Source organism: Rattus norvegicus, chromosome 12 (assembly GCF_021556685.1).
Source record: "Rattus norvegicus strain SHRSP/BbbUtx chromosome 12, alternate assembly SHRSP_T2T, whole genome shotgun sequence".
In the NCBI taxonomy this organism is placed as follows: Eukaryota; Metazoa; Chordata; class Mammalia; order Rodentia; family Muridae; genus Rattus; species Rattus norvegicus.
In genome coordinates this window covers 12,610,764-12,621,058 of record NC_141545.1, presented here as the reverse complement: position 1 = coordinate 12,621,058, position 10,295 = coordinate 12,610,764, and the positions used below count along the sequence as shown (strand labels likewise).

Below are 10,295 nucleotides of genomic sequence, written 5' to 3'. Positions count from 1 at the left end.
TCCTCATGCTCCTCTTGCCTTAGCTTCCCCAAGGCTGAGATTATAGGCACGCATCCCCGTGTCCAATTTAAACTTCCTTTATTTGCCAATCATCCACAAAGAGAAACAGCAGACCCAGCAGCAGCAGAGGTAATTTTTAACCACACACAGGAGAATAGCAATGCAGAAGAATAAGACCAACTGTAGACGTGACTTTTCTTCTCCTGATGTAACTGTCGTCCTCAAAGCTTACTGCCTCAGTCTGCTAACCCAGACCTAGTCCTGGAAGCTTCCAGCCTCCATACAATCTAATCTAGGCCTAGAAGTTATCAGCCTCTGAGATTTACTGCTGAGTAAACACACCCTTTCTGGTTCTTTCTGAGCTCTGGGTGGCTGGTTCAACTCAGCTGTTCTGACTCAAGCTCCTCTCCCAGCTGACTGATTCAAAGCGGCTTCTCTCTCAAACTCTGACTGAACTGCTCTGCTTGACCTCACACTAACTTTGGCAATATGTTCTAATCTTCCTTCTTCTCATTCTTCGGCCCGTTCTGTCTTTCCCTGTGTGTAGCTTGTTCTCTCTTCACTCTGTCTCTGTAAAACTCTCTCAGGAAAACTGCTTCCTTCTCCCTCTCTGCGCTGCTCCACTCTCCCTCTCAACTCCATGGTGCTGCTCTCCATGAACTCCACTGTGTTCCTGTGCTGTCCTCTCTTCCTCCTGTACTGTCTGTCTCTCCCTTAAGGAGCTTCCTTTTCCTTTCTCTTCTCCTGAGAGCTGGGCGTATCCTATTCTGTCAGATCTTTCTCTGATTCATCACTTTTTCTGCCACTCAATTAGACATCCCTTTTGAAACATGGGTGCTTCCTCCTGCAAACTGACTTTACTTTCATTGTTTGGGATTGAAGATGAGTACTCCTCTTTCCGCCATCTTGGCGTCTTTGGAGGCCTGCTGGGAACAGGACTTCTAAAAAAACAAGTATGTCTGGAAGGCTGTGGTGCAAGGCCATTTTTGCTGGCTACAAGCGAGGCCTCCGGAACCAAAGAGAGCACACGGCTCTTCTTAAAATTGAAGGTGGGGTTGGGGATTTAGCTCAGTGGTAGAGCGCTTGCCTAGCGAGCGCAAGGCCCTGGGTTCGATCCCCAGCTCCAAAAAAAAAAAAAAAATTGAAGGTGTTTATGCCCGAGATGAAACTGAGTTCTACTTAGGCAAGAGGTGTGCTTATGTGTACAAAGCAAAAAACAATACAGTGACTCCTGGAGGCAAACCAAACAAAACCAGAGTGATCTGGGGAAAAGTAACTCGGGCCCATGGAAACAGTGGCATGGTTCGTGCCAAATTCCGAAGCAACCTTCCTGCAAAGGCCATTGGACACAGAATCCGTGTGATGCTGTACCCATCCCGGATTTAAACTAATGGAGAGTAAATAAATAAAAGTAGATTTGTGCTCTTGAAAAAAAAAAAAAAAAAAAAGAAGATGAGTACTAAGGGTGTGTCTGTATTCCAGTTAGAGGGATTAAAGGCGTGTGCCAAGGGCTGAGACACCCCCTATCTAGAAACAGGTTCAAATATCCTGAAACAAGCAATTAACTGGGCTAGAAGCGTAGCTTACCCGTAGAGCATTCTGCCTGGCACATGCAAGGCCTCAGCTTTCGCCCTCAGTAACACAACAGGTGGGTGGATTCATTTAACAGAAAACATTAACCTCATGGGAAGGATGTCCATACGGAACCACCGGGACCTCAGAAAAGAACAGACAGGGGCTCCCTCTTCGCCACATGCGTGCAGTGCAGGTGCACTGAAAACAAACAGGTTAAAGATGTGTTCGCTCCCTCTCATTCCTGTGTGTACCTGTGCCTCTGTCCCTGCTCAGCCTGGGGAAGAAATTGTGAATTGGGCAAGGGCCCAAGAACGTTCGCTAGGCACAGCTAAGAGCTGGCCTGCCACACACTGGAAGCAGATGAAAAATTTGCAATTGGTGGTCCCCTGCCTCCCATGATGCTTAGCAGGAAAGCTTATGTCCTGTAGTGAATAGCGGAGAATTGACTCGGGAAGCTGATCAAAGCAGGATCGAAGAGCCACGGAAAACCGCCTGTCAGGAGTCCCTTGGCAACACTCAGGTGGCTGCAGAATGGCCCACAGGAATCATCATCTGAGAGTCGGCCGCCATCACTAGGAGTTTGAGGGAGGTCTCCTAGCGAAGGCCAATTACCCTTGCCTGCAGGCAAGCAAGAGCAGAACAAACGTTAGCAAAGCCACTAAAAATATTTACTTACCTTCCACACATGTTCAGGATAAGCCCAGAACAAAGGCCTGTTTTGTTTCTATTTGGTCTGGCTCTCTGGTAGTCCAACCGGACCTTGAACTCACCACGGAGCTGAGGATGCCCTCGAACTCCTGATCTTCCTGCCTCTACCTTTTGTGTGTACCACACCCAAATGAAAACAAACCAAGGAAGAAAACACAAGCCCCAGGGAACAAGGCACACAACACAGAGGACAAGGATGGGTGAAAGCTCTGAGGGAGTGAAATGGGCCCAAAGACACCCAGTCTTACGTCACCACAGAATGGCAGTACAAGATGTCATCAGAGAGAAGCAGGCCCTGGAGAGGAGCAGCATGTGTGTGATATTGGAAAGACCTTGGAGATTAATTCCTAATTAAAAAAAAAAGTCACAGTTCAAAAGATATGGCCAACAGAGCATGCTGGTTACACATCTATAATAGATGCTCCAGCAAACTATCTCCAGAGGCAGAGGCAGGAGGATTGCCACAAGTTCAAGGCTAGCCTGATCTAGACGGCAAGTTCCAGGAGTGTGTGTGTGTGTGTGTGTGTGTGTGTGTGTGTGTATACATGTGCGTATATGTGTAAGGTTTGTATGTATGTGTGTAAGTGGGAATGCAATCCCAGCCTGATGCAGATAATACCTAGTCAAAATACAAATACGACCGGTGATTTCATCACATGTGAACAGCATAGCTCACGATATTCTAAAATGCCCTTTTATTTTTTATTTTAGTATCTTAAAAATCAGAAGATGTTGTGACGTTAATTCTTTATCTCACTCCTGTGGCAAAACGCTCGACCAAGCACAACTGAAGAGAGGAGGGCTCAGCTCGCCTTCTCCCGTTCACTCAGTCAGGATCCCAACCCATCGTACGGTGCTGCCCACAAGTAAGGTGTTCTTCTACTTCAAGTAAACAAATCTTTTTTTTTTCTTTTTTCTTTTTTTCAGAGGTGGGGACCGAACCCAGGGCCTTGTGCTTGCTAGGCAAGCGCTCTACCACTGAGCTAAATCCCCAACCCCCAAGTAAACAAATCTTGATAAGCCCTCAAAGGCTTGCCCAGTGGCCTGTGTCCTACATCATGCTGGATCCTATCAAATTGACAATATTTACCATCCTAGTTTCAACAGGAGCACTTTTATTCTTTTGTAGTGCTTCATAAAATATTGTTAAAGGTCTGGAGAGATGACTTATGGGTATGTGGAACTGGCTGCTTCTGCAGAGGACCCAGGTTCAGTTCCCAACCTCCATGTGGCCGCTCACAACCATCTGTAACTCCTAGTTCTGGGGATCTGACGCCCTCTTCTGACCTCCACAGGTAGTGCAAGCACATGATGCACTTAGATGAAGGTTAAAAAAAAAAAATCCATCCATACACATAAATATATTTTTTAATTAGATTAAATCTCATGATGGAGGGCAGGTAAAACAGGAGGAAATTCAGGAAATTTGCGAGGCAAGAAGGCCTGAGGAGGGAGAAAGCTATTCTTCGACTGTCATAGCAACACCAGGAGTCTCTAAATTAAGAAAGACACAGCTTTTTTTTTTTTTTTTTTTTTTTTTTTTTGTTCTTTTTTTCGGAGCTGGGGACCGAACCCAGGGCCTTGCGCTTCCTAGGCAAGCGCTCTACCACTGAGCTAAATCCCCAACCCCAAGACACAGCTTTTAAAATGTATTGTTTACGAACGAGTGCTCCAAACACGGGCAGTACAACTAACTCAGAGATGGAAGTAAGAGTGGGCCGGGAAGCCACAACTTTGTGACTTTTCTAGAAAATTTTAACATGTGGACTTTTAAGCTACCTCTGAGTGTTCGGAATAAAAGTGAATAAACAGAAAAACAGTGGAACGAAACTCTTCTGCTCCCGTAGCACAGAACGGTAATTTTCAGGCTATGGAAATCGAAGGGGCTTCCCCACCAGGCTAGACGCCTGACAGGCAGGTCCCTCTATGCTCCCAGGAGGTTGTAAGAAGGCAGGCTTCCAGGGACAATGCATGTCATCTCAGCCTCTGTCTTGGCACCAGGGACAGCCTGACTTCTGCCTCTCAGATGTCATACAGCTATGCACTTGGAGGAAAGTCGAAACCGCAGCGTGCAGATATGAGCTGCTCCAGCGACTCAGCCCTTTTGAGAACATGGATGTCAGCGGTTGGTCCAGCAGGTGGGGAGCCTCCTCCCGCTCTGTCAGCAGCGGTTCTGGAATCGCGGCCTTCTGGGTTCCAGAGGATGAGCCCAGCATTCCCCCACGCAGAGAAGCACCTACTCAGTCCAAGGAGAGATTTGTACCGGCGTCTGCGAATCATGTGACAAAGGGTCCTCTGCACTGTCTGGCACCGCGTGATGCTGGGCTTGTGCCTCTGCAAAGGTCCCCCACTGTCCTCGGGTTCCCACCTGGTGACTCACTACCCTCAGGTTCCCATGGCCACCTCCACGTGAGGACCAGGTGTGCGGGGGTGGGGCAGCCTTTTATAGATGTCACAGGGGCTGGCTGCGGTCCTGCTCCACGGAGCCTGACATGAGCATCAGTGTTCCACACCTCCCCAGGACGTCACTCGAGGCTCAGCAGGGGACCACAGTAAGCAGTGCCAGGTCGCCCTGAAGAAGATATGGGATTGGGCAGGCCCGCTGTTAAGTATTTTAAACAGCCCTGCAGGCAACCAAAACTGACTTCCTGCGGAAACCGCCCTCTTCCAAGTAGGTCCCTTTTCTCCCTAGCCTATTGTCTGCGGGGGTTTCTAACACTGAAGCCTTATACTTTGGTGAGGTTGGGTGTAAAGGGCACAGTCAGCGATTTATGAGTGGACAGTAAAGGTCATTCCCAGGCCTGAGTTAAACCGTGCTACCCCGGCTTGCTAGAGGAATCAGGATCAGAGGGCCTCCAGGCTCAACCTTCCTGAGCCCCAGCTTCTCTCTGAGTTCCTGCCTTTGAAGTAGCATGATCCTTAGGGTATGAGGCACAAGTCTGGGCTCCCTCAGCAAGGAAGAGAGGACTGCATCCCCAGTGTAGGGTGTTTAGCTGCCCTGTCACCCTTCAGAGGAGACAATCCCTCTATCCACCCACTCTATTTGTAAGGTCGCAGAAAGCCTATTCACAAGCCAAGGTCATGTCCTACTTAAATGAGAAAAAAAAAACAAAAAACAAAAAACGGTTCCTGACTGTCTACTGGGTTATGGTGTGTAGCTAATTTAATCTAGTTTGCAAAATGCCTAGGAAAGTACAGAATAGTCAGCCGATTGCAAGGGATTCCCTTTAATCTCTCTGAGTCTAGAAAACCAGTCAGCGTTGGGCAGCAGGCAGCAAAGAGAGTCGGGGTTCGTAAGCTTGCGGCAAGAATAGTATCTACAGGTTGGGTCTGCAGTCACCTCACCCCCACCCATCCACCACACCCCATTCCCCACCCATCACACGCACGGACGCACGCACGCGCACACACACGCAGGCACGCACTCGCACGCACGCACGCACGCACTCGCACGCACGCACGCTCGCACGCTCACTCACACACACAGAAAAGCTGTGGGAGGCACTCTGTAGAGGGAGACTCTGTGGTGGTGAGGGTGCACTGGCTACTAGAGAGGCTGAGGCCCCCTGAGGAACCTTGGGCTCAGGAGTTCCAGGTCAGACGGGGCAGCAGAGTTAGGGTCGAAGGTAAGAAACGGGGGAAGGGAGAGACGAAATATATGGTATGTGCTCCGGGTTCCAGTCCCAGCACGACAATTTTTTTTTTAAGTAAGACAGGAGCTGATGGGAAGGCGCAGTATAAGAGCACTGGCTCCTCTTCCAGAGAACCCCAGTTCCATTCTCAGCACCCACATATGGGCTCACAACTATCTGTAACTCTAGTTCCAAGAGACGGGGTTTCTCTGTGGAGCCCTGGCTGTCCTGAAACTCACTCTGTAGACCAGGCTGGCCTTGAACTCAGAGATCTGCCTGCCTCTGCCTCCTGAGTGCTGGGATTAAAACCATGAGCCACCACCACCAAGCTGAGTGAGAAGGAATTTTACTGAAACTACTCAAAATGTTGGGAGCCCAACTTAGTAGGAGTGCCATTCAGTCTAGAGTCTAGCCACGTCACTAACTTGCTCTCTCTCCCTCCCCCTCCCACTCTCCCTCTCCCTCTCTCCCTCTCTTTCCCTCTCTCCCTCCTTTCCTACTTTTCATATTCGTAAAGAACAAGCACTTCTTTCCTCTGCTTTAGAAGTCTTTGGAAATGTAAGGTCAAGCGTCCTGCATCTGGCAAGGACCTTACTGCGGCATCCCGTGGTAGGAGGTAGAAAGGTAACACTCAGTGGTTAGGACTTAGGTCATAGGATTGGCACGCCCACCGCCCAGGAGATGAAGCCTCACCACCTCTAAAAGGTCTCTCCTCAAAGCACTTTAGACTCCTAAAGTTTCCAACGCAGGATCTAACAGGACACATCCAAATCACACTGCCTTCAATGTCTAGCTTTCCCTTGCTACTTTTCTAATGGACAAAATATATAGTATATATTTCTCAGGGCAGGACAGAAGGCTCAGCAGTTGCAAGCCCTTACTGCTTTCCCAGAGGACCCAGGTTCAGTTCCCAGCACCCGGAAGAAGGGCTCATGGCTACCTACAACTCCGGCACTCCAGCTTCAAGGGATCTGACATTCTCTTCTGGCCTCTGTGGGCACTGCACTCATGTGCACAAACTCCTACACACACACACACACTCACACACGCATGCATGCACGCACGCTCACACACTTAAAGCTAATACAGATATATCTTTTTAAAAATCTCATGTATTTCTGATATACAACACGATGTTTATAAATATGGGTATTTTCGATTTCTCATAACAGATATAGCCCTAGGGACTCAAAATATATTTGTTCTTCAGTGATAAACAAGATGTTGGTGTGGTTTACACTGGAGGAAGCATGAAGGACTCTGGCTGATGGAACACATCCCAGCAGTGACCTCTGAGCGGGGCGTCACTCCAACATAAAGGGCTCTCCCACAGTATGTCCGGACCATCACAGACCTAAGGAGGTGGTCAGGAAGGGTATGTGGGAGCTCCTCACGTCCTCTGTCACTCACGCCATACACATCTGGAACTCCACATCTGGAAAAGTGCCGTTGGGCAGCTGTGGCCACCCAGGCACTGACGCATGTCACCACTGAAACCATGAGGACATCAGCTGTAGCATCCTGTCTACTGCGGTCCACTGTGGTCCTCGCTACCACGGGCAACTGAACACGAATCCTCCCAGAGACACAAAGTTGTCTCTCTCACAAGTCGGCTTACCTTGCTTCTTGGAAGACTGTAGCTTTAGATATAGTGGAAGGAAAACCGTTTCACTTCCAATTTATTCATATTTACTTTGGGTGTGAGTATGTGCCTGCGTGTGTGTACGTACACAGTGTGTACGCTTGGTGTCTGCAGAGGCCAGCAGTAGGTGTCCAATCCCCTAGAACTGGAATTACAGGTGCACTGGGTGCTAGAAACTAAACCTGGGCCCTCGGCAAGTGTTCTCAACCACGGAGCCCCGTAAGTTCGGGCTAGCCTTGAACTCATGACCCTCCTGCCTCCTCGTCTGTAGCCTATCTTACTGTTGTGTACCACCTCAGCCTGTTTCACTTGATAGTCCATTTCTTGGCTTTAGTTTTTCCTTTTGGATATAAGGAATACAAATTGTTCTTGCTTCTGGGGGCCAGGCTTCACAGTATCTAAGACAGCCATGCCAAACTAACCCAGTCCTCTCTTCTTTGGTTCTAATCTTAGTTCTTTCATCCACTTCTTAAAGGGGAACTGCATTCGCTCCTGTCCTGGAAACGTTTCTCCTCAAGCAGTGAACATTCCCTGACCCGAGCTGCACCCTGGGAAAGGAAGGATGAACCAGCCCCCTGCTAGGAATTCCTTACCTTGGGATGACAACGTAATTTTCCTTCCTGGGGATATTCTCGGAGAATAAGCCTTTGTCCCATTGATTCCTGGCTACCCCTGACTAGTCATTAACCAAAAGACAGCACCGCATAGAACGCAATAAGGCCATTAGGTCCTTGTCACCCTGGATTCTCAGGAGGAAAGGGGTAACAGAAAACACTGGAATGGAGAGATTCTTTACCCTGACTTGGAGCAAACAATTATCTCATACGTCTGGCTCTTCAGCCTCTAAGAACCAGTCCGTCCCTTTCTAGAAAATTCCTTCCTGATTAAGTTACAGTCCATCTCGGTTGCATACAAAGAAAGAACTCCAGTCATGGAGACACACTTCTGTAACCTTAGTGCCCAGGAGGCTGAGGCAGGGTGATTACTGTCAGTTTAAGGCCAGCCTGGGCTACACAGTCTGTTTCGAAACTGAATGTTAAGTGGTTCGTCACAGCCTTCAGAGCAAAGAACTCCTTATTCACAAGGTTACCTAACCCGCTAGTAAATTATGGAGTTGAAGTTTGGTCTAACTCAGCCCAAAGGCAAGAGATAGACTTATAGACTCCATCCCCTCAGTGGTTACAGCCCACAAGACATTGTGGATGAGCTACCTTTTCACACGTACCTAAAGGCCTTGGAGAAGAGGTGGGGTTGGGATAATAAGTGAGACACCAGAGGCGAAACCACACTGCAGATGGCCCAGCCTGCCTCCATGTGCTTACAAGGGTGCAAACCAAGGATGAGGGTCGTGAGGGTTGAGGTGTAGAAAAGGCAGGATGGAAGGCTGGGGCAGGCTTCATTCAGCGTCTCAGGACTGGGCTCAGCTGCCTTTCCCTTGGAGGCCTCAGGACTGGGCTCAGCTGCCTTTCCCTTGGAGGCCTCGCTTCTGAGGTAACAACAAAGTCACATCTGTCTTCTTAGTGTCTCGGCTCTCAGAACCATGGCTGTCAGCTCTGGTTAGGATGGCTCTTCGGGAAGGAGACTTGCAGCAGAGGAAATCTGGCAGGAAAAAGGAGGCAGCGATAAAGAAGCCATACAAGGACAAATATAGACGCCGCTTTAGGGTTTTGTTTTTTTTTTTCTCACCCTGATTGGCTAGTGTAAAACCCTCATTTACAACCTTGACAGAGCCCCGGCTAATTTCTGTCGTCGGATCGGCTTTTTATAGTCACAGCACCGAGATGTAGAATACATTTCCTCTTCTTTCCCAACATATCACATTTCTTGGCAGAACTACGTAGCAGAAAGCACCAAAAATTTTTATAATGAGAACAAAATCAAGATCCCACCCATCAGCCTGCTCCTGTTAGCTGAGCTAACCCCCTGCTTTAGCTTCTTGCCAGTGACTCACAAGTTACACTTCAGTCTTATTACTGGATCCTGTCTCCACAGGACGGGACCCACGACCTTAAAGTAGTAATATTGATCGCTGTCCCTTCGCACTCGAATTCCAGGGAAAAGCTCCCGGATGGCCTTCCTGCCCTTCCTTTTTTTTTTTTGGTTCTTTTTTTCGGAGCTGGGGACCGAACCCAGGGCCTTGCGCTTCCTAGGCAAGCGCTCTACCACTGAGCTAAATCCCCAACCCCTGCACACACGATTCTTGTATGGTTGTTTTCCAAACATTTTTTTTTTTCGGAGCTGGGGACCGAACCCAGGGCCTTGCGCTTCCTAGGTAAGCGCTCTACCACTGAGCTAAATCCCCAGCCCCCTTGCCCTTCCATTTTGATTAAATTTATCTTCTAAGATTTACCTCTTCGAAACCGTGTGTGTGTGTATATGTGTGTGTGTGTATGTGTATGTTCATGCTCGTGCTTGTCCCTGTGTGCAAATGCTCAACTATTCCAAGGGGGTAAAAATGTGGTTTGTAATCTCCTTCAGAGGATTAAAAAAAAAAAAAAATCGAGTTCAAATCCAAAATACCACAAGATGCTACACGCCAGCCACATGAGGGGTCTCTGCCCAAGAGCCGGGAGTCCTCTACAGCTGCCGCTGAGTCACCGAGCCCGCTGTTCTTTCTGCCCTGAAACCTTCTCCTTCCCGTCTCAGCTCGGCTCTGCTCAGTGACTAACTCCATCAGGAATATGACCCAGTTTGCTTGGCAGGATGTGATTTTCTTTTTTTTTTTTTTTAAACTCACT

The 10,295-nt window shown here is 48.5% G+C and overlaps 1 long non-coding RNA gene and 1 pseudogene across 5 annotated transcripts in view; one reads left to right on the top strand and one right to left on the bottom strand.

The window, feature by feature from the left end:
* Window positions 891–1,444, top strand: Rpl35a-ps8 (ribosomal protein L35A, pseudogene 8; annotated as a pseudogene).
* Window positions 896–10,295, bottom strand: part of LOC102554603 (uncharacterized) — a 35,632-nt gene continuing 26,232 nt past the window's right edge. For 2 of the 5 annotated variants that reach the window (XR_015634588.1, XR_015634587.1), the window contains 3 exons: window positions 8,783–9,156; window positions 3,921–4,855; window positions 2,969–3,797 (listed from right to left, as the gene is read on the bottom strand). This is a non-coding gene — a long non-coding RNA (uncharacterized LOC102554603). Of the gene's footprint in view, window positions 2,194–2,968; window positions 3,798–3,920; window positions 4,856–7,009; window positions 7,406–8,782; window positions 9,157–10,077; window positions 10,213–10,295 lie in introns of those variants that run through there. The other 3 variants (XR_015634591.1, XR_015634589.1, XR_015634590.1) reach the window with 3 other exon arrangements.